Source organism: Salarias fasciatus, unplaced genomic scaffold (assembly GCF_902148845.1).
Source record: "Salarias fasciatus unplaced genomic scaffold, fSalaFa1.1, whole genome shotgun sequence".
Lineage (NCBI taxonomy): Eukaryota > Metazoa > Chordata > Actinopteri > Blenniiformes > Blenniidae > Salarias > Salarias fasciatus.
The window spans coordinates 1,665,782-1,690,547 of NW_021941373.1; the positions used below are offsets into that span (position 1 = coordinate 1,665,782).

At 46.9% G+C, this 24,766-nt stretch overlaps 2 non-coding genes across 2 annotated transcripts; both read left to right on the forward strand.

Annotated features, from left to right (window-relative positions):
* Positions 1–14,030: 14,030 nt before the first annotated feature.
* On the forward strand, positions 14,031–14,102 carry trnae-uuc (transfer RNA glutamic acid (anticodon UUC)). Its single transcript has one exon. It is a non-coding gene; the product is annotated as a tRNA-Glu (tRNA).
* A 2,312-nt stretch (positions 14,103–16,414) lies between these two features.
* Positions 16,415–16,486, forward strand: trnaa-ugc (transfer RNA alanine (anticodon UGC)). The gene has a single exon. It is a non-coding gene; the product is annotated as a tRNA-Ala (tRNA).
* Positions 16,487–24,766: the final 8,280 nt, after the last annotated feature.

Consider the following 24,766-nt stretch of genomic DNA (forward strand, 5'->3'; position numbering starts at 1 on the left):
GCGTTTAAACAAATTACTAGTGGTAAATGAACAACATCGCGCACCTCCTTTAGCAATTTTAGCATTGCAGAGTTAGCATTCTGCAAAGCTCGGCTCGTTTTCACTGATATAAAAGAATTTCCACACCGGCGGTTCTGGTGAGACGAGCAGCCGTTCTGGATTCATCCTGTTGTCTCTGCTCTGGATGAGACTCATGGAGAATCAACCCGCTGCAGTGTAGCCCTGCGCCTGTCAGCTCCAGAGAGGAGCTTCTTCCTCTTCATGTTTGTCGGCAGCTTGCATCCCATTTGGTTGCACTACCGCCACCTGCTGGCGAGGAGGGCTTACTACGTGTGGGGTTGTCTTGCCGTGAGTATCGGCGGCTGGTATCGGTAGCCTTCACGAGTACCTGATACTTTGAAATAAGGCCAGTATCGGCCCGATACCGATACCTGGTATCGGTACTCGCACATCCCTAGTGAAAACCGAGTAGAAAACCTGAAAAAACCTGTTACTTGTTCAAAATGGAGAGTTCATTCCTCAAAAGCAGGATTTCCTGACAGTAAAAGTGTCTTTAACATTAAGTCCTTTCAACACGACTTGTTGCAGCTAAGAAGATCAGATCAGAAAATTCTCCACACACTCCTCGTCAGTGAAAGCTGAAGTTCACCTGAGGATAGTACTTCAATTTAAAAGACATTTTCAGGAAAAACAGATTAAAAATGTCTCAAATCTGCTTGACGGATTTTGACAGCCAAAACGTCCACTGAGCGTCCTGCTCTTCTCTCAGCTCCAACAACGCAGTGCTGCGCTCACCACCACGTCTCTCTGAATCCTTCAAACAGCTGCTTATCAGAGCACATCAGCCTTCACAGGGCCCAGCCCATGTTTACTCCTTCATCCTGCAGACTTCATTACCCATACTGCCCTGGGCTTCACCACAGAAGTGCGCATGCATCATTCAAAGCGTGTGTGGAACCGGAGCTCTTAAGTTAATAAAATACAAGGAGAACTCTGCCGTGCTCTCCTGGCTCAAAGCTCCAACAAGAAGAGAAAGACGATTCTGCATCACAGCAGAGTTCATCTGGACTGACGGGACATGAGGAAACCATCATGTTATCACACAGCACAGAGCTGGAGGACAGCAGCTGAGGACTGTCCACAAGCAGTGGACACTTGTTAGAAGGAAGAGAAACTGCTGCTGTGATGAGAACAAATGACTGAATGTTGAGGAGGCTGAACTGACTGCTGAGCAGCAGGAAACAGTCCTGAGAGAAATGCTCCAAAGCCACTGAGAGAAACTGTCATGAAGGAGGTAAAACCTGTAAAATACTGCAGTTTATCTAGTTTTCTGATGACACAGATATTTTCTGTGCAGGGAGAATTTAGAGCAGCTCTCAGAGGAAAAAGCTCAAATCAAACATGCTGAATCCAAAACATCCACAAGTCGTCCAGTCCTCAGCAAAGTCTCCAGATGAGATCCTGTTCCCTGATACTGTCGTACTGGAACCACTGCCTGGAGGTTTGGAGCAGCAGCTCCACATCCTCACTGCAGAACAGAGCCGTCAGTAGGATCCATGAAGCAGCTTTCAGGACCACTAATGTCTTCCTTCTACTGTGGAGCAGTAAAACTCCCCGATGGAGGAGAATTCCCAGCAGAGAGAGAAGCAGCAGAGAGCAGCAGAGTCCTACCTGAGCTCCACAGCAGCAGCAGCAGCAGCTTCAGCTCCATGTTCCAGGTCGACCACGTCTCTCTGAGAGTCTGATCAGCTCTGTCTCTGGATGTGTCTCCAGGTTGCGAAACTTTTTTCACCACGTTGAGCAAGAAGTCACTTCCTGAGAAAGGGACTTGTATAATCAGATCTGATAGGAGGCTGCTGTCACGTCAGGAGGTGGTTGTGTTTCCATGACAGAATCAGAGATCTCCTCTCAGATTAAAGCAGTCTGATTTATCTCTGTGTATCTTCTGCAGGCTGAAAACTGACGTTCAAACACCCCAAAATGTTTGTTTCTTCATTCTTTATGTTCTCAAACAGGATTTCAATCAGTAAATTCCAGTCAGGCTGGATCAATCAGTAAAACCTTTCTACAGCTGGAAGATCCAGAAGCTCCCAGCTTCATGCAGAAACACTGCAGGATGGATTTAGTCCTGATCTCTGATGATCAGCGTCAGCAAAGGCCGACTGATGGATGAGAGAGAACCACATGGTGTCTGATGGTGCTGTGTTCTCAAAATACATTCAATTTACATGACAGTGAAATATGTTCACGATAAATGACAGTGAAATATATTCAGTGTTTAAAGTGGCTCAAAAAAGGTGCCGGGACTCTCTTTTGCATCAGTCAGTCTTTAAAAAATGAAATAAATCCATTACAAAGTGCACGCATGGCGCATCCTGAAATGAACTTGCCTCTTGATACAATAACTGCTCATTCAAGTCACTGCTGCAAACTCTTTTTTTTACGCACTGGGCTGCAACAACAATGTTTGTTGAACTTTACTGAACAGGTCAAGGAGCAGGAAGAGCGATTTGAAGGATTAAAGTTAGGCCAGGGGTTAAAGTTAAAAAAAATGATTTGACTGAAAATTTTCGAAAAAAATTTTTTAAGTGAAACTTTGTGCTTTCTTCTCAATTTAGATTTGAACAATGTCCTTTATAACAAACAACATCGATATTATGGTTCAGCCAAATCTGCACCACGGTTAACTTTCTCTTAAGATTCATAAATTTGTATTAATTGAATCTTTTGTTTTGACTGATTTGCTGTCTTTTTTTTACACAGGGATTTAAGAGCATCTCTTTATAAAGATAAAACTGTCCAGAAAGGATTATTGAATTGCTCTGATATTTATACCCTCAAATGGAGACTGAATGGACTCAAATATTTGTGACAACCTCTGTATGTCAGTGGCTGCATAGTGATTGACTCTCTGTAGGATACATCTGCACTTAAATTCCTCCTCATCTCTCTCTAAGGCACACACAACGGCTGGTGGATGCCCTGTGCACGCCACTCATGTGGGTTCAGTAGCACAGCTTTTTGTCATAGTTTAACACACAACCACATCCATGCACACACTGATAACTGACAATCTGTGAAGTTTTTCACATTTAGTAAATAAAAAGTGTTTAGCCCTGCATCCTGGCCTCTTCGCCGGTCTTTGTTGCAGACTTGGAGCTCCTGGTTGTAAAACACACAGCTTCACTGCCAGGTAAGGCTGGGCTCTGTACAGGTAGGTAAAACAGTCTCTCTGGTCTCTTCACTGCTTTAAGAGCAGCAGAAACCAGTATTAATGAAATCATAGATATGAATCAATATAATTAGACTGGGAAATATTAAAAAAGACTGGCTTGAGTTTGAAACAGTTTAATACAAAAATAAAATCTTTATTGACAATGATATTCTGCAATAAAATCATTCAGGAACTGACAAGAATTTGTAGTGAAAATAAAACTGCATGAAACTGAAGAGGAGAAAACACAACAGAAAGTGTAAAGCTGGCCTCCACACAGCTCCAGAATGAGGAAGAGGGTTTCCTCATCCTTCATCCCACCAGCATCTTTGTCCACCTGCCACAGTAAAAACAAAAACTGAAATTATGAAAGAAAACACCACTGAACAAGCCCTAAAATAGTATATTAATATAATATATAATCAGGAAGCAGTCTTGGGTGTTTTACTTGTCATCAATAGAATAACGCCTGTTAGAGCTGGAACAGAGCAGAACCTTCCTGCAGTCAGCATCAAACAATCCATTTTTTCCAATTCAGGAAGACCTTAAATTTCACTGTGGTTCACTTCAAGTCCCAATTTCTCATTTACTGTGTCATAATTCATTCATTTTAACTTAATTTTGTAAAGAAAAAAAAACACAATCAAAGAGTCTGCCTTTTTTGTTTCACTGTGAATTCAGACAAAACATTAGTGAATGTATTTTATTTTATTTGGATGTTTCAGACTTCCAAATACATCTAAAGTTTCTCAAGCAGGTTTCAGTCACCTTGCTCTTGTAAGTTAACATTGCCTGTGACTGATGATTCTGTCAACATAGAATCATTTGAAACAGTGACTTCTATATCTTTTTCTGTAATGAGCATAAGGCTGTGGCTGCACAGCTACAGCAAGTAATAGCAGTGTGTACCAGTTACCTGTTCTTCTGCCATTGTTCCCACGAAGAAATGACTTCCAGCAGTTTGGTGAACAGAGGGTGAAAGGTTCGCTGCTCCGTCCTCTGCAGGCGTCGCTGTAGCTGTTCTAAAAATAGAATCTTCGTCCATGCCGTCGCCGCGGCTGTGCAATATTTCTCCAACTCGTATCTTAAAGCACTGAAGCCCACTGGCTGAGGGCGCAGTAACATTCTCCGACCTGAGCATCACCGAGGCAAGCCCTCTGAGTCCCCTGACATGATGGAGTCCGAGTTTTAACTTGAGCGGGCCTGAAAACGGACAGCCTCCATGCGTCGGTTCCCAGACCCCGAGGAGACGCTCTGACTCCCGCGGTGTCCTCCCCCGGCTGGAGCTAGCTAGCCTGAATAAGTAGCTCCTGATGTCCCGTGTGCTTTTAACGCTGCATTGTTCTTGTAGATTGTGTAAATCAGGTCATGTCTTCAAAACCGTAATGATGAATGTATTCCTTACAGCGGAGAAACTCTTCTTCGGCTGTAAATTCAAGTCAATGTGAATATGTACATGTACTTCCTGCATCACCTACAAAATAAAAGTCCCTATGTACTCCTGCTATCAGGATAGATTTATTGTGACGAGGTGCGACAACAACAAAGCCTGTAACCTTGTGCATATGACATTTTAGACCAAATGAATGAAACAACTTCATTGAAAAAGCACGCAAGCCAGAAAAAGAGGCACCCAGTCAATATGCGCTCATGATACGTTTTTTTTTTTTTTTCTTAATTTTTTCAACTGACGGAATTCCGTCGTGGCAACGGAACTCTTTAAGCCCTGACCTGGCCTCAGCAGCCGGTCTGAAGCTCCTGATGGTCACACGCCTCCTGGGAGAGTGAAGCACATGGCATCAGGACCACAGCCAGCAGTGTCCTCAAAGAGAAGCTGAAGAACCAGCAGCTCTCTACCATGTGGCGACCCGGTGGAGCAGTGTGCTGCTCTGCTACAAGGCTCTGAGCAGCAGCTGCAGTCTGGGGGCCCTGCTCCAACCCCAAGTCCACACAAATGAGGAGGATGTGAGAGAAAGCGGCGGTGAGGAGATATTTGGGATTTGGAAGGAAAGACGCTTCACAGACAAAACTCAGCCGTCAGCAAACAGAGCCAGTGGGAGTTCAAATACTCGGGAAACAACAAACTGAAGCAGCAGCAGGGACTCCACCCCCATGCTGGCTCCGACGTCACGCCAGCTTTAACCAGTTTCTCTCCACAAACACTGAGCAGAGCCTCAGAAAGAGCGCTGAGGAGAACAGACGCCGTTTCAGATTCCATCTGTAAAGATATGAGAGCTCACAGTGTGGTCCAGAATGACGGCTTTCTCCAGCTGCTACATCCTCTGGACCGCCAGATAAAATCCCTCCAGACAGACGATGTGAAGAAGACATCAGCAGCTGAAGACTCGGTTCAACTCCTGGACCAGTGGAAAGAGCCACGACCATCATGTGAGGAAGAGCAGCCACAGTGTCTATGACTGCTCCTCTCACAGCTCAGTGATTGGAGCGCTGCATGATCTCAGAGGAAGACTCCGGTTCAGTCAGAGAGATGAAGCAGACCATGTCCCAGGAGCTCCAGCAGCCATATGTCCTGCAGAGAGCCTCTGCCTCAGACACCAGCTTCAAGAAGCTGCCGTTCCTCAGTGATGAGGAGAGAGATCAACTTTCCAGAGTGTCCAACACGAGGCTGAGAGCTGTGGGACCAGACACTAAGATCACATTCTGCTTCAGGATTGCTGCTAGAAATACTGTTGTTCATGAAGAACAGATCAGCTGCTGCTTTATGATTAAAATACTGACATTTGTTTTAATGACCTGCAGAAGGGCCCAGAGCCACAGCTTGAGAACCAGCTCTTCACTCTGCTGCTGATCAGCCTGACCTGGTGACGGCGTCTCAGGTTCAAACCCTGGACCAGGTGTGTGTTTCCCTTCTGTGGGAAGTGTGTGATTCAGTGTTAGAGAGCAGTGAATGAGTTCATGAACAATCAGCTGATCAGTGTGAGGAGTGAACAAACCAGAGATTTCCCTCTGAAAGATTAAAACATTGTCTTCTCTGTCATGTCAGATGATGTCCTGCTTTCTAAAAGTCTCCGGCCCTTGAGGATCTCTGGTCCTCCTTCACTGTGGACCCAGCCGGACTGTCCAGACCTCCAGAGAGCTGGCCCACACTGAGGCTGCCAAGTCTATCAGCTCAGCATCTCTGGTCCTGGAGGGAGGCTGCTGGAGGCTCCCTCCTGGCTAAACCTGGTCCCAGTGGACCCTCTGAGCCTGGATTCAGCACCAGGAGACACTGTGCCTTCAGAGCAGAGTTTTGTCTCCTCAACATGTTGATCAGCTGCTTTTTGGAAGAAAAACCTTCCAGAGAAGAAAACTACAAGACAGCTGTAGAGTAAAAGCCAAAGAGCTGCTGATCATCACCTGCAAAGGATCTGCTGAAGGATTTACCTTTGTTCAACTGGTTCTCAGCTGAAATGTCTCACTTTGTTTGGACTGATAACTAAATCAAAAGTTCCTCCAGAAGAAGAGGCTCCTGGATCTAGTAGCTCTGATGCAGGATGAGTGAACTGCATCTGGAAGAACAGGGTGAGGAGGGATCTCCGCTCACTTCTCTCAACACTCTTCTGTTTGACACACTAAAACATGAGTGAAGCTTTCCACTAAAATCCTGCTTTCATTGATGGAAAGAGGACTTGAAGCTCTTTGAGTCTGGTTTTCCAGGATGGGAATTGTTCTGTATGACTGAAAGCTCATCAAGGCTCTTTAAGCTCACTGAGAAAAAATGCTCTGAAACATCAGAAATGTGAGACCATAGTGCTCTATTTTCATTTGATTCATTTCTTTTTAACTCCAGAAGAATCCTGTTTGCTCTGTTTAACTCCTGACACCATAAAGACCTTAGAAATAAAATGGTTCAATGGTATTTCAGTGTTTTCAGGGAGTTCATATCAATGTAAATGATGGTGAGATGAGCATCGTATCGACTGCAGGCTGGAGAATCCAGTGGAATTCGTCTGGTGACAGACTTTGTGATCTGGGCAAACATGGTGTGGTGATCCAGAAATATGGACATCATATCATCTGCTGATGAAGCTGGGATTTACTCCCCTAATGTCAATATAAAGCTGGGATTCAGAAAAAAAGCCCCTTCCTCCCTCTCTGAGCTGATCTGGACTGAAATCATCACTTCACTGCTTTGATCTGTCTGAGCTTTGAGTTTAGTTCCTTCTCAACCTTGATTTATTGTGAAAAACCAAGCAGCTGATTTCAGAGCAGTAAAAAGGCCTTTTATTCCCGTCAGGAGTGTTTTCAGTTGACAGGAAGTTAAAGCTTTAATGGCTCTATTTCCTCTGAGGGAGTGTTTAGCTGTGCAGCCAGCAGTCCTCAGGGCCTGCAGTGTGTTTTGATCTGCTGAGATCTGCTCCAATAGTCTTCAAACATCTCCAGGATACACTGCCCTGACTTGAACCTCATTTCAAAGCTTTGACTTCACAGCAGCTGAGCAGCCAGACTTCATTTCCACCAGGACTCTGGCCCTGAACAAAGCTGCTGCTTTCCTCTAGAAGCACTAGAAGCTCAGCCGGGGCTGGATTCACTCCAAACTCTCTGCTCCAGACTGACACACACACTTTAGACAACTGGATGGAGTTCAGGGGAAAACCTGGCAGAGGACACATTTCACTGCCACCACTCACTTCCACAAGCTTCTCTTTAGCCTGGAGCGCCACCTGCTGGCTGGGAAACTCCCCACATTTCTGAGGAGAACAGCTGCCTCCATGTTAGAAGAATGGCTTGATTGGTGTTCTGCTTTTTATTTCTATGTTGTCAGTCCTGTCAGGGTTTCATCTGGAGCTCAAAAGAAGCTCTAAAGCAGAAACTGAAATGTTTCCTGCTGGTTGGTAAAGAGCAACAAGGACCTTCAGACCGGCTCCCTTCATGGAAATGGACTTTCCAGTCCTAGAAAAGGCTCCAGATGCTGTCTGAAGCAGCTCCAGAGAAGTCCCACATCACATTCTGAAAGAAACACAGCTGCAGCTGCTCAACAGGAAAAACTCCTCCTCCTTTAAAACCTCCTGGACTGGATGGTGTGTGAAACCCACAGAGCTCTGATATGGACAGAGGACCCAGACCTGATCCTCCAGACACAATGAGAGCTGCTGATCAGAAGAAGACAGGAACCAGGTAGAGACTCCCTGCTTCCTCCTGGACGCTCTTTCTATTGAGGAGGCTGATCTGAACAGTTGCTGAGAGCATCAAGTTCCTACCAGCACTAGGGCTGCACAATATTGGAAAAAACTGACATTGCGATTTTTTGGGGGCTTGCGATATATTGCGATATATATTGCGATATTAAAAATGGAAGAATTTTCACCAGATGACCTGAATAGCTCTATTTGGGGAGATGGCCACTTGAGAGAAATACGTGGTGTTTCATACCGCTTGTCGAGCATGCGGATCATTTTTTGAAATCCCTCTTTAACGATCGATGGTGTTCAGTGGCACCACGTCTTTCGCTAGGTAAAAAGTTATTGCATCCGTGATTTGTCGATGCTGTTTGGAGTTCCTATCATACGGTGTTATGCCGGCAAAGGCTTCTGTAATTGTTTTTTGAGAAGATGAAGTTTCACCTGGGGTCTTTGATTTTGCACTGGAAATACAGGAGCTTGTGATGGCGTTTCAAATGGTCCAACAGGTTTGACGTATTCCCTCGTGTTGAGGCAACCTCGACGAGGCACTGTCGGCAGATAACGTTTTTTTGTTCCGTATCGTCTTTTTTTTATAGCCGAAATATATCCAAATTTCACGTTGGCCTTTTTTTGGGGACTAAATCCTCTGTCACTTCCTCCTGCATTTCGCCTGTGTAGCCCGAACCCCCCCCCCCCCCGCTGTGGAGGAGGGAGGGGGGCGGTGAGTACCGAGCAGGAGGGAGGGAGTGGGGGTGCGGAGCATGGAGCAGCTTGCTGCTTTTACGAAGCAAAACAAAAGTTAAAAATAACAATAAAAAAAATAAAATATTGCACATCCTGCGATGTGACTATTGCACATGCGCACATTGCGATGGCGATGTTCAAACGATATATTGTGCAGGCCTAACCAGCACCCTGGATCCCAGCAGGACGGAGGAGACCAAGGGGCTGGAGGACATGAAGACCAGGATGGAGGCAGTGGAGATCCAGGGCCTGAGGAGAGGAGGATGATGATGAAGAGCAGGACTGACTGGAGGAACAGTCTCAACAAGATTCACTCCCTGCTCCACATCTACTGATTCACTCTCACATTTCTCTCAGCACCAACATATGAAGCTCATATCAAACCATTTCACATTTTAACAGCATTTCTTCACATTTCTCTTCATCCTGACTGAATCTAGTCTGTAGATCCTGATTAGAGTTGCCAACCGTTCCTTGAAAAACGGAATCGTTCCGTATTTGGATGTAAAAGTGTGCGTTCCGTATTGAGCTGAAAAGGAACGCACTTTGTTCCGTATTTTTGTGAGAGTCAAAACGTGAGCAATGGAACTTGCGCTTTTTTTGAAAACTTACGGTAAATTGTTCACCGGCTCTCTGAGGTTCTGTGACCAATGAGCTGACAGAGATGGCTCGACAACACAGAATCATTCTTATCTCATTGGTCAAAAAAAGACTGCTCCTCGGAGGCTACGGCAGTTCATTGGCCAACAGTCAGTCTCGTCACAGAGCGCATGGGAAGAAGGAAATCAAAACATTACAGCAGCGCAGCACGGCTTCCAGAGACACGTAAGTTTGTGCCGTTTCCATATCGGATATATAATGTTCAGTTCATTGATGTGTGTCTGCTGCTGCAGACTGTGGAGTGTTTTCAGTTTAGAAACGGAACCTTGTTGGTTTTTTTGTTCGGAAGGTTTTTCAGCTTTGATTTTGCACTTTTTTACTTGAAAATAACAAAAGAACATGTTAAAATCCAGAAGAGACAGCAGCTGTTTGTTATTTTGCACATTTAGCAATAAATATAGAATAGAATAGGAATAGAAGACTTTATTAATCTCACAGTGGATAAATTTACAGGTGTATAGGCTCATAGAACCCACAGCGGGGTGCAAAAGTAATGAATGGTGCAATAATTAACAAATGATAGTGCAAATCAGACTAGGTTTGACAATAGAAGCTAAAGACAATAAAGATTTAACTGTATGTACAACCTGAATCTTAAAAATATAACAGGATATATATATATTATATACAATATATACAATACAATATGCAATATCTGATGCGATATATAACTATACAGTATGAGATATAATATGTACAATATGTTTTAGCAGAGTGAATGGATACAGCAGGTGAATGGATGATTAAGTGTTGCTGAATTTCTTAAAGGGGGGGTGCAGGATATTATAATGTCCAGGATTATTGCACATATTCTACACAGTAGAACTGTACAGTCTGACAGCGGTGGGGATGAGAGGCCTGTGGTAGCTCCTTCCTGCTCTGAGGGTCTCAGTCTCCTCTGAAGGAGCTGCTGAGCTGCTCTACCGTCCGGTGCAGTGGCTGAGAGCTGCTGTCCATGATGATGATGATACTGGAATGATAACTGTCTCACTGTAGGCCTCAAATACAAACAGATCATGAGTTACTGCAATCTTGCTACTGTAGGTATAATGCAGTAGCCTAATGTGTTTTTATAGTCTGTAGTAGGTATAACTGTGTCAAAATGCTGTTATATATGCGTTTTTTTCAGCTGCCCGCGAGAGGTGTTCCTTATTTCAATCTCTGGGAGTTGGCAACCCTAATCCTGATAAAGCAGTTTACTGAGGCCAGCAGCAGCATCAACACACTAAATATACAACACTGCTTCACTTTAACCTCCCTGCAGCCTGATTTAAGGCTGGAAACAGCTTCACCAGCTCACTGCTTTCATTCTCAAGGTCAACACGTGCTAATTAGCTGTTAGCATGCAGCTAGCTCACCGGAAGTCCTCCAGAAACGTGGCTTTGAAGGAGCTGCAGCTCCGTGGCTGTGGTTCAGCTTCTCCAGCAGCTTCCAGCAATATTTCCACCTTATCAGGACTTATTTTCTCCTCCAATCCAAGAGCTTCACTTTCTTCCTCTGGCAGCAGGACGCTGCTCGCGGGGGTTTCGGATTAACTGGTCTCCGTGTTAACTGGTGCCCCACTTCCTGTAGCGTCTCTGCTGCTGCTAAAAGCAGATGTTAAAAACCGACAGGAATCAATCCGGAGCTTCCTGGAAAACTCACTTTAACCGCTCTGAACACAAAGTTTAAAGAGTTGGACCTTTACTGAGTCTGGATCCTTGTTGGACCAGCACGTGTCAGACCAGGACTGGCATCAACTGCAGCTGCAGCTTCTTCTTCTACTGACTTCCGGCAGGCTGGACGCTGGATCAGCGGAATGCTGCCCCCACCTGGTCACTGTTCATACTGAGAGGTTGGGGGAAGAAGAAACTTTACAACTGCCTGATCTAATGGCGAGTTCAGCCCAGACAGAAATATCCTCTTTAAAGAAAATGAATGAAGCCGAGGCCTGAAAGCTCTTTAAAGTCCCGCTCCAGTCCTCTTTTGGAGCTGTTTTAAAGTGTCCTCAGGAGTCTTTACATTGTGACCAGCAAGTTTTTAGCCAACATCACTAAACCTGAGTCATTTTCCAGGCCTCTGTATCTGCAGAGCTCCAGAGATCATTAACTATTTGCTGCTGCGTGAAGACCGGCTGTGGGTGGACTGTCCCCCAGTGTCCAGACTGAAGGCTGTGGGTGGACTGTCCCCCAGTGTCCAGACTGAAGGCTGTGGGTGGACTGTCCCCCAGTGTGTGGACAGTGTTGTCCCCATGTCCGTCCACAGAGCTGTGGTCTCCCGTTGTCCTGGACTCCTCCAGCATCTCCACTGTTTCTCCTCTGTTGATCAGCAGCTGGTGAGCATCACTCCAGTCAGCAAAGCCGTCCTCTGCAGAGCAATAAAAACTAACGTGGCGTCTGCAGAGGGACGTTCCAGCTGTTTTAAAACAGCTGCATTAGAGTTAAAACAGCTTCACTCGTCCTCCGGTTCCTTTTGTATGTGAACTGATGTTGATCCAGATGTGACTTCAGCTCCACATGAAGGTGCTGAATTAACAGTTTCTCCAGAGGTTTAACAGTTTCTGACTGTATGAGCTGATTCAGTGAAAGAAGTAATCCTACAATAATGAAACAGGGGATGCAGCTCAGTGGTTTAGCATGTATGAGGTCCTAGGATCAATCCCCAGCATCTCCAGCTTTATGTCAGTGTCTGACTGTAAAACCTCAGCAGAGGAACTCACTCCAGCTCAGCATCAACTCTTCCAGCTCTCCACTGACAGTCATTCAGCAGCAGAGCTCTGGAGAAGATCAGTCTTCATTCTGGTTCTCAGGAAGCAGGAACCCAGGTCAACAATGACTTCAGACCAGTGGCTCTCACCTCTCATCTTCTCAAACCACTGGAGACACATTTTACTGTTCCAGCTGGGTCAGAGGGAAAGAGGTTGGTGTGTCTAACACTGGAGCCAGATCAGCAGAGAGATCCCAGAGCTGCTCTATAGAATCCAGAAGGGATCATTATCCAGTCATCATCATGGGCCAGGAAGTCTTGGAGCTCCCTAAAAACTCTCTCCATCCATCCTGTTTCCTCCAGAGCTCACTGCCATGGAGGAGAACTTTCCTGATGACAGTTCTGACAGCTCTGATCATGTGAAGGTTCTGTCTTGCTGGAAGGATCCTCTGGGATGTTCAGAACTCTTTGTTTTGAGATTGATTTTATCTCACAACCACCAAGAGACACTCAGCCTCCATCAATGTGCTTGATGATTGATGTTCGACCTGAAGCTTGGAGACACTGGGGGTTGATCCCAGGAGGACGGGGATGGTAATAGAAGGGCTCCTCTGGGAATTGAACCCGGGACCTCTCACACCCAAAGTGAGAATCATACTCCTAGACCAACGAGCCGACAAGTTCAAGAAGCAAAAGGACTGAACTGATTGTCATAAATCAGGCAGGTGATCCAGACTCCTGACAGCCGGGACAGAGCTCAATGAATGACGACATCCTGACTAAAGGACATGAAAACAGTCATGATGACCCTGAGTTCATGTTGGCACCAAACTATTTTTGGTTTCTAATGAATGAAAGAAGCTCATCCACCAGTTGATAGTATCTCAGTTTGTCAGGAGCCTCTATGTTCAGTAGAAATGTTCTCTCAGTTGATGGAATCAGGCAGAGGTTTCCTGACCAGCTGGCTCTGGGTGGAGCCCGGAGAAGCTGCCTGCAGAACTTCAGCCAGAAGCTGCAGAAGCTGCAGACTGCTCTCAACAGGAAGTGGAGTCCTCTTTAACACCAGGCTCACTGTTTGTTTCCACACAGGAGCAGCAGGCAGCTCAGCGGCTCAGCAGCAGTGAGCACAGAGCTGTTCACACGTTTCTGATTCTCTCTTAGAAGTTCAGCTTCAGATGTGCATTGAAGCCAGTTTTAGTCCTGCTTTAATGATGTTTCCATGGTAACAGATGAATATAACCTGCAGAGCTCCACTGAGTTCCTGATCACAGATGATGGAGGCTGCAGTCCAGTGAGAGCTGGATTCAGAACAAACAGCTGAATGACAGGTCTGATTTCTCTGGATCACATTTCTATTGATTATTTCAGACACTGATTGATGAGTAGATCCACTCAGGGAGACTCCTGCTGCTCATCTGGTCTTCCTGCTTTAATCAAGTCAGGAGCCACAAACTGCAGAAACTGACAGACTGACCCTCATCTTCAGCTGGACCAGAGTTCACCTGGTGGTCCAGAACAGAGTCTGGGGGAGTTTCACACCTGATCCAAACTAGATCTGGTCCAGACTGGACCAGACAGAGCTGGTGTGTCCTGGTCCCTCAGTCTCCCGTATGGTCTAGTGGTTAGGATCCCTGGTTTTCACCCAGGTGGCCCGGGTTCAACTCCCGGTATGGGAAAGCTTCTCACTTGCGATTATTAAAGTACAAATCTCATCCCTGACACATGGATTTCCAAAGTGATCATCAAAACAGAGGGCCCTGCTGATCTGTGAGACCCCCTTAATGTTCTCCTTCGAATGAAATATGGACAGTCCTGGTTCCTCATCCCAGGATGTTCAGACTCCAGCTGGAGGACAAAGCCAGTAAAGAGCAGAACTCCACTCTATGATCTGCTCTGACCCTAAAAAGAAACATCTGGTGCATTCATATCATTTATTTTTTAATTTGTTTTCTATTTTAACTTCAGGCATTTCCTGTTGGTGTCAACATGTCATGTAAACTCAGCTGCTTCACACTTAAAGGTCAGCAGCATGTCTCCATTCCAGCAGCTCGGCCTGGACTCTCCTCATCCACTGGTCCAGCTAAATCCTGACTGCTGGAATTATCACCAGTGAGTTAGATGAGGAGTGAAGTGCTGATGGGAGAGTTTTCAGAACAGCTGTTTCACAGGAACAGTCTGTCTTCAGAACAGCCTCCTTGGTTTCAGTGTTTTGGACGAGCCTCCCCCTCTGGAGACAGACGGCTGCAGCTCACTGAATCCTTCTGGAAGTCTGACCAGTATTTGTTAAATGAATGTTTAAAGAACCTTTTAATCTCTGGACCATGTGAAAGACGTCCTCAGTGTGGCAGCAGTGAGCTCTGTGGCCTGCAGGTTTGTCCTTTTGGTGAGCCGTAGGACTTTATTGTTTTTAAATGTGCTCTGGGAATAAACCTGGTGGAGACTTTTCATCAGTAAAGCTGAATTTAACGTTGAATTGGGTGAAAGGAGGAAGTCACTGAAAACATGGCTTCAGTTCCACATTGTCAGGGAGCATCTGCAGGTTTTCATCCTCCAACATCTGTTTTCATGTTGGAAATAAAGCCTCTCATCTCAGTGAGAGCCACAGCAGTCTGTGTGGAGCAGTGGACACCCCCGTACTTTGTTGTTTTAATTTCTGTATCCTTACATTGTTCATTGTTAAACTGTGATGTCTGGTTGATGCACTTGGTGAGAGCACTACAAGGAAACGTTGTGTGGTTTACTGAGCGGGTTCAGGCGAACAGGCACTTCTGAGGGCAGCTCAGGCTGCAGCAGGGGTCCTCGGGATGCACAATGCTCGGTGTAGCTGGAGCTGGTGTGTCGGCATGGCGATGCTGAAGTGTGCTCCTGTGTTGTTCCAGGTGAGTGAGTTCCAGTGAGTAACCAGGACAGCAGTCACACTGGGTGTAGCAGTACAGCACCTTCACACACTTCCTGCTCACTGGTCAGAGCTCCGGCAGGTCTTCAGTGATCAGTGTGACGCTGCAGGACGACTGGGAGTCACTTCACTGCTCACTGAGTGTCCCAATAGACCGGCGGGTTTATCTCCTTTGGAAGAGGAATTATATGCTAATGAGACGACTTCATTCTGGTCGTTCTGCGCATGCTCCATCGTGATGAGTCAATATTCCAAGACGGCGGCCCTCAGTCCACGTTTTGTTTCACGGCAGTATTAAAAGTGCATTCCCATTCCTCTCTTCCTCAAAGAGGCTTTTTAAATCCCTCCTCTGTTCCCTGTTCACACCTTCAGAGCTGCAGACACCGTCACACTGACTCAGACCTTTCCAGGTGGGGAACTCTTCACATCCCAGAGAGACAGAAAGCAGCAGCTCCTGTGTCTCCGTCCCCTGAGAGACAGTCTCTCCTGTCCACCCCCCTCTGCAGGCTTTCCTCTGCCTCTGGAGCAGCAGCTGTCAGCCAGAGAGCAGATGAAGCAGGAGATCCCAGCAGAGGAGGATCAGGAGCATCTGGAGCCATGGAGCTCTTTGTGGACTAACTTCTCTGTTTTACTGCAATGAAGTGAAGTGAAGAACTCTTCCTGCTTCACTGAGCTCCACAAACCTCCATCCTTCACCGAGGAGTGCTGCATCAGCACCCTGGTTATTTAGCAGACAGTCACCCTGCTGTCACTTTCCAGATGCAGTGACTGACTGATGATGTTTGAAGCCAGGACCTCCTGCTGGTGAGACAGGCTCTCTGAGCAGCTGAGCCACAGCGCCTCCTTCAGCATGGTTTTAGTGCTGCACTACCTGGCTGATGGACCATCAGCCATCAAACCCCCATGAACAGAAACCACCTGACCTGGACCAGTGATGGATCCACTTCCATCAATACTGACCTCCAGCAAGCAGCCACACTCCACAGTCCAGACTGTCCTGCTGAGAGAGGAACAGGTTCTCAGGAGTTTTCCTCCTGGACTCACTGAGCTGATTCACTTCAGTCAGAACCAGCAGAGCAGCTGGAGGAAACAGGGGGTGTAGCTCAGTGGTAGAGCGCCTGCTTTGCATGTAGGAGGTCCTGGGTTCAATCCCCAGCATCTCCAAGCTTTATGTCTGACATCAATATCATCAAGCTCATGAAAAGAGGCTGATTGTCTCGTGGTGGCTGTGAGATAAAATCCATCTCTGAACATCCCAGAGAATCCTTCCAGCAAGATAAACTGTTTCGGAAATCTTTCTGTTGTTGCCAAAAATATTTTCTGAGAAATCAACAAGTGTCTAAAGTGGTTTATTAACGCTCACAGTTGCTCTCTGTGTCTCTTCCTCCTGCTGGTCCTCCTCTGTGGCTGAAACACCGGCTCACGCTGAAGCAATTCCTACAGTACTGAGGTCAGGAATGGAGGAAAACTTGAAGTATGTCTTCTACAATCAGAAGAAGGAAACTTCCAGACTGAGTCACGGTTGTCAAAATGTGCTTGCTGCTTCTACATCAGTGAGGAGAGTTTATTTTCCACAAGCAGAGACGTCATAGGAAACACAATGAACTCTGTAATGGGCTGATACTTCAGCACCATGGACAGCTCCACACTGAAAAAAATGTTCTTTGGATTTACTTCATTTTAATGTGTACATCGGTCCCACATGATCAGATTGTGCACATCTGACACAGTTTTTCCCCTTTCTTCTGGCATAATTTCATCTTGTCAACCCATAATAACTTCATCACATTAGCCTGATGAAAAATAATCATGTTATTTCAACACTAGACAGAAGACCCTAACTTTTCACAATAAAATCCCAAACTCCTTCAAAATAAAAGTCCCTTTTATAAAAAAAAACGTGAAAGCAGAAAATTCCTGGTTGATCAGTGTTCAACAGTTTTCACGTTGTTTATAGAATGAAGTACAACGATCTACTGACCCAGAAGGCTTTTCTGATCCGAGCAGTGCTTCAGGAGAAATTTAAATCCAAAATCGAGCGGCGCAGGAGAAAGTATTAGTGAAACTAATGAGTTCTTGGACGATTAAAGCTGTTTTAGTAGCGGCGTTACCGATGCTCCGTCTGCTAACAGTTTCGGGATGTCTGCCGCTCGATTTTGGATCTAAATTTCTCCTGAAGCACTGCTCGGATCAGAAAAGCCTTCTGGGTGGGGACATTGTTCTACTTCATTCTATAAACAACGTGAAAACTGTTTAAACTTATCCTTTAATCCAGGAAATGTGATTTTACTAAATTTATTTCAATGTTTCAACGGTTGCAGTAATGCCTTTTGACCACCAGAGGGCAGACTTCCATTTCTCAACAGACTCATTCCCTTCTCTTTTCCGCCGTTTTTTGGACAGATGTAGAGAAAAAACCAATGACGTACAGAATTACTGGACCGCTCGCTGCTCGGCGGACAGCAGCGGCGCCATGGCAAACCGGCGCTGACTTCCGGTAGGGGCAGGAAGCAGCGGGGCGCTGTGGAATCCTGGGTAAATACACTGACTTCAAGGCCTGCTTGTCAACACCGATGGGACAATATGTGTTATGTTGTGGCTCTGACTGTCAGCAGACAGTAAAATCTCTGTCCTCGGCACGTTGTCATGGCGACCACAGCGCTGTTTAGCCTCACAGACAAGAAAAAACAAAGCATGTTTGTAGTTGACAGACACGGACTTTCGGTCTCAATAACTCTTAAACAAAACGTCAGTAACTTACAAAGGGCGCCTGCATCCCATCGCTGTGAGGTGGACGACATGCTACAAGCTCATTTTTATTAAAAGTATGTGTCTATCAAGCATCAGAAACAATATTGATTTCTATAAGCAGCCGGTCCTGCTGTGGGGTTCAGGGACCGTCTACAATTTACAAGACGTTGCAACAGTGAAGACTAACACCAAAAAAATAAAAAATAAAAAACTAACAAAAAACAAAACAAAACGTAATACCACCACTGGGATTCACTGCAGCGTCACTATAATCACCACAACCTTCATTTGTCTCCTATCAAATTTATTGGATATGGCGTTTGTCTTCACTGCTGCAGCATCTTGTAAATTCTAGACGGTCCCTTAACTGCTGATTGAAATCAATAATGTTTCTGCCAAAACAGAAACAATACCAAATAAGAAAGTTAATGTTTTAAACAATTTTTCTCCAATTCAAATGATTCAGCTGGACTTTCACAGCTGCTCAGACCCACAGACCTTGGAATGGTTGCTCTTTTCCTCCCACAAAAATGGCCATAAAAAGTTTCTGGAGGAGCAATTGTTGCAGTCAGAACATGCACAGTATTTATGTAATATATTTATGTAATAATGCTTTAATGCTCAATAAAGAACTGAACTGAACTGAATACCTTAACATACACAGAGGTTTTTCAGAGTAAAATGTAAGAAATAAAGTAGTGTAATAAACAATCAAGTCAATTTAAGCAGTGGGGTCCTCTGAATACAACGGACACTCATTTCTAGAATAATTACAACAGACTGAGTGAAACAGCCAAAGGAAGACAAGAAATGGAAAAAATGAAAGCATGAAACACAGTAATTGCAATAAAATTAAAAGTTTATTCACAGTAAATGAAAAAATGCACACAGTGACATATTAATTGCACATTCCGTAGTCGCAGGATACACTTGTCTTTGTGACTTCTGTTTCAGAGGAGGTAAATAAAAAAAAAAAACTCCTGGCTTGGTGTTCACAATGTATCTCAAGCGTTGTGACTTGATTCCAACACAGAAGTTTACTGTACCTTGGTAAATCACCAAACACACAGTCACACACCGTGCTGGATCCCACTCTGAATCCGCTTCTTGCCCCTACCGGAAGTCAGCTGCGATTTGCCGTCTCTCAGGGGGCAGCGAGCGTCTAGTCATTCTATACGTCATTGGAAAAAACAGTCCAGGTCTTCAGCAGTTTGTCCTGAGGAGAAGATTGAAGTGAAATCTGAAGGAAGAAGTTCTTCTGCTCTGCTGGAGAACGTTTCATGAGTCAACCGTCAGCAGGAGACACTGTGTGAGATGAACTGCTGCCTCTGCAGGTGAGGAAATCAAACACACCAATTGATCTCACCAGGACCCCGAGGGGTTTGAAACACACTCAGTAACTAACTCCGCCCTGCCAATGTCCACCAGGCTTCCTAATAGGGGTGGGAGATACTCCAAATTTTGGGATCGATCCGATACCAAGTAATTACTGGACCAGTATCGCCGATACCGATACCGATACTTTTCACTCGTTTTTTTTTTTCAAATATATTTTCATGTTTATTTGACATAGATCACAGGTAGCAGTAACGCTGTCTGACGCTGTAAAGCAGCTCCCAACAGTTCCTGCTCCTCTTCCTCATCTTGACATTGCCTTAATGAGCCAGTCTGTCTGTCTGACTGTCTCACTGAGCCGGAGTGAACAACCTCACCTGGACAATAAAACACAGGACCAGGATTTTAACCAAATAAAAGAAAACATTTTATTAACCAACACACAAATACTAGAACAGTGTAATATTCTGGAAGTTCTCTCTGTCTTATGTTATGTTGAAATGGCTTCCAGTAAAGAGAGTTAAGGTCCCTTGTTTTGCTCTCGGTATCGTGAGTAGTTATACTTCAGTAAATAAGTACATTTTAAAAAAAATACCTGAAAATGCACAACAAATAACACGATAAACAAAACTTTAAAAACACATTTGCTGCGTCAAGACAGCATCTGGTTCAGAGTCACATGCTGAACCACGTTAAACAGCTCCAGTCATCAGTTTAAATATACTGTAAACCAGGGCTACTCAACCCTGGTCCTCGTGGGCCGAATCCAGCATGTTTTAGATGTTTCCCTCTTCCAACACAGCTGATTCAAATGATCAGGATCGTTATCAGCCTGATCATTTGAATCAGCTGTGTTGGAAGAGGGAAACATCTAAAACATGCTGGATTGCGGCCCACGAGGACCAGGGTTGAGTAGCCCTGCTGTAAACTATAGTTGGTTGTCATTCACCACCACCTTCGATATATACTATATATATTTTTTAGCTTCATTAACACAATCAGGATTTATTTCAATTGACTAAATATATAAAAATAGTTTAATCACTGCTGAAATGACATTGATGACCAATTGAAAAGTAACGTCATATTATGCTGGAAATACCAAAATCTTAACTGGACTTCTCTAAAACACTCCCTGGATGTTCTGGAGGCTTCTGTTGAAAACCTCAGACAGAGACCTCTGTCTGTGTCGGGGTCTGGTCAGTCGGGGTTCTCCCTCCTCCTCCCTCCGTTCACGCTGCTGTTAAATGTTTGTGCAGGTTGGTGGTGTTACCACAGCAGAGAATCACCTTCCTGCACACCTTACATGATGCAGTGTCTTTGTCTGAAGCTGTGAAATAAGTCCATCCGTCCACCATCGCTTTTCCTCACTCGCCCCCCCCTCTCTCTCCCCCCCCCCTCTCTCTCTCTCCCCCCTCTCTCTCTCTCTTTCTCTCTCTCTCTCTCTCTCTCTTTCTCTCTCTCTGTCTCTCTCTCTCTTTCTCTCTCTCTCTCTGTCTCTCTCTCTCTCTTTCTCTCCCTCTCTCTCTCTCTCTTTCTCTCCCTCTCTCTGTCTATCTCTCTCTCCCTCTTTCTCTCTCTCTCTCTCCCCTCTCTCTCTCTCTCTCTCCCCCTCTCTCTCTCTCTCCTCTCTCTCTCCCTCTCCCCCCCCCCCCCTCTCTCTCTCTCTCTCTCTCTCTCTCTCTCGTGCGCATGCGTGAGCGTGAGCGTGTGGTGGTGGAGGTGGAGGTTGTGAGAGCGTGGCGGGATTTTCAACCTGTTTTTCGGGTGTTTTCTTTCCTGTTGTTCTCTGCTGATCAGGTAAGAGTCTTTTTACTGTTTCCTAGCGCGTCCGACTGAGGACCGGCTCTCCGGTAAGGGTGCTGCCGGGGGTTCGGGGAGGAATGGCCGCCGGCTCCGTCCCTCCGCCAGGGAATCCGTCTGGTTCCGCCGGACCAGGTGTCGGTGGAGGAGGTTCTGCTGGCCCTGGGGGCGCAGGTGGGCTATGAGGACCTGCTGTATGCCTCCAGGATGAATGAAGGAGTGGTGGTGTTTATGAAAAGTGAGGCTCGGGTGTTTCAGCTCATCGAGAGCGGGGTTTTCATCCGGGAAATGTTTGTCCAGGTCTCCCCGCTGTCGGTCCCCTCCACCCGGATCACCGTGTCCGGAGTGCCGCCGTTCATCAAGGACGAGCAGCTGGAGCACGAGGAGCTCCGGAGGTTCGGTAAACTTGCAAGCGGCTTCAAAAAAGTAAACTTATGTTGCAAGGATTCTAAAATCGGACACGTGAACTCACTGAGGAGGCAGGTGTTCATGTTTCTGGACTCTCCGTCCCAGACCCTGGAGGTCTCCTTCCGGGTCCGATATGGAGACGGGTCCTACATGGTCTACAGCTCTGGACACATGAAGTGCTTTGAGTGTGGAGATGTGGGCCATAAACGTGTCTCCTGTCCGCACGCTGCACAGCGGGGGGCTGCTGCTGCAGGTGGAGCACGGCGCCCCGCGGAGGCTGCCGCTGAGGCACGCGGTGCCGACGCGGGGCCCGCCGGGGCGCGCGGTGCCTATGGGGGGCCCGCGGACGCGGGGCCCGCCGGGGCGCGCGGTGCCTACGGGGGGCCCGCGCCTGTCGGGGGCTCCCCGGTCGAGGAGGTACAGGAGGAAATCTCCCAGTCAGCTTCTGCGGCGGACTCGGGTGAAAGACAGTCAGGTGGGGGCCAGTCAGGTGGGGGGGTCCTCAGTGAGGAAGCTGGAGAGGACGTGGTTGAGGCGACTGAGGCGTCCTGTGCAGGAGAGGAGGAGGAGATGGAGGAGGGAGGAGAAGAGTCTGACATCTCCTCCGTTGCTGAGGCTTTAGATAAGAATGACATCTACACTCTGGAAGAGATTTACAGCTTCATGGACAACACTTCTCATGAGAAACAGGTGAAGGTGACCGACTACTTTGACAGCGTGGAGAAATTCATTAGGACTGTGAATGTTTTGAAGAAGCAGGTTGGTTTCGACCTCCTTGAAGAGAAGAAGCGCTTCCGTCTCAAAAAACACAGAACGGCACTCAGGAAAGCCAGCAGGACAACAGTTAAAAGGACTAAGAAATAAATGATCATGCGTCACAGGGTGTGTCTCTCTTCATACTGTCTCCTGTCCCTCTGCTGTCTGTCTCTCTCTCTCCTGTCTATGAGCAGTCTCACCATCGGCTCGCTTAACATTAACGGTGGTAGAGACAGGCAGAAAAGAGCTCTGATTACGGAAACATCCAACCAGAAGAGGGTGGACGTCTTGTTTCTCCACACCTCCCCCTCTGATGAGAGTGACTGGACTTTGTGGTGGGGGGGCTCCTGCACCTTCAGCCATGGGTCAAACTCCAGTGCTGGAGTGGCTGTGCTGTTCAAAGATTCTGCTAATGCAAACATTCTGTCCCGTGAGGAGGTGGTGCACGGCAGGCTGCTGGTGGTCAGAGCAGAAATCATGAACACTATTTTTTGTTTTGTTAACGTCTACGCTCCAACTATTGGAGCTGATAGAATTTCTTTTTTCAATATTTTAAAAGACCAGCTAATGACTCACCACCAGGACCAGCTGGTGGTCGGAGGGGACTTTAACTGCACCGCAGATTTCTGTATTGACCGGATCGGTGAGGAGCCCCACCCACAATCCGCCCGCACCCTGACCTCCGTCATCTCCCAGCTGGACCTAGTGGACACTTACAGGGTGAAGCACGGCAGATCCAGACAGTACACCTGGGTCCGGGTCAGCAACAACAGGGTCAGTGCTGCCAGGCTGGACCGGATCTACATCTCCAAAACCCTCACCTCACAACTGGTCCACTGCTCCATCAGTCCTGTGGGCTTCACAGACCACCACCTCGTTACCTCACAGCTGATCCTCTCTCCCACCGAGAGGATCTCATCGTACTGGCACTTCAATAATAAACTGCTCCAGGACCGGGTCTTCTGCCAGAGCTTCCAGACCTTCTGGAGACAATGGCAGGGGAACAAGGATCAGCTGGGTTCACTGAAGCTGTGGTGGGAGGTTGGTAAAGCCCAGATTCGGGTTTTTTGCCAGCAGTACTCCTCCCAATCTTCTTCTCTGAAGGCTGCCATCAGGGACCTGGAGGCTGAGATCCAGGACCTTGAGGGCCGACTACACCGGCAGGCTGATTCCACCACCGCTCCCCTGCTGCGGGAGAAGAGGATGGAGCTGAGCTCCTTCTTACAGGAGAGGGTGAAAGGAGCACTGGTGAGGTCTCGGTATCTCCAGCTGAAGGACATGGACGCCCCGAGCGCCTTCTTCTTCAACCTGGAGAGGTCGGCGGCCCAGAAGAAGAAGATGTCCTGCCTTCAGCTTCCAGGTGGGAGGATTACATCAGATCCAGCTGAGATGAGGGGCCTCGCTGTGGATTTTTACTCACAGCTGTTCGGGGCAGAGGACTGTGACCTGGAGTGTCGGGAGGAGCTTCTGGAGGGTCTCCTACAGCTCAGTCAGGATGAGAGGGCTTCTTTGGACGGTGAGCTGACTCTTGAAGAGCTGACAGAAGCTGTGGGTCAGATGTCCTCGGGACGAGCACCGGGGATCGACGGGCTCTCTACTGACTTCTTTAAAAGGTTCTGGAGGGTTCTGGGACAGGACCTTCACAGTGTACTGCTGGAGGGTCTGCAGTCTGGATCTCTCCCAATGTCCTGCAGGAGAGCTGTACTGTCCCTACTCCCAAAGAAAGGAGACTTAACTCTTTTAAAAAACTGGAGACCTGTGGCCCTGCTCTGCACGGACTGTAAGATCCTGTCCAGAGCTCTCTCCAACAGACTACGGGAGGTCCTGGGCAGTATTGTGGACCCTGATCAGAGTTACTGCATTCCAGGGAGAACGATCATGGACAGTATTTTCTTAATTAGAGACGTGATAGCTGTGTCTACTTTGTTTAATCTGGACTGTGGCATTGTGTCGCTGGATCAAGAGAAGGCTTTTGACCGGGTCGATCACTCTTATTTGTTTTCTGCAGTTCGGGCTTTTGGTTTTGGTCAAGGTTTTGTGTCGTGGATTGATCTCTTGTATCTCTTGTATTGTGCGCAGTGTTTGGTGAAGGTGGGGCCGGGGCTGAGTCGTCCAGTTCCTGTCCAGCGGAGGATCAGGCAGGGCTGTCCCATCTCTGGACAGCTGTACAGCCTGGCCATCGAGCCGATGCTGTGCAGACTGAGGGAGCGGCTCAGCGGGTTGTTTTCTTCTGGGCCCTGCAGCATCGAGCGTCCTCCGGCTATTTCTGCTTATGCAGACGACATTAACATCTTTGTCAGTAGCCAGGAGGATGTCAGGTGTCTGCAGGAAGCACTTTCACTGTATGAAAGGGCCACCTCAGCCCATGTGAACTGGGCTAAGAGCGGGGCG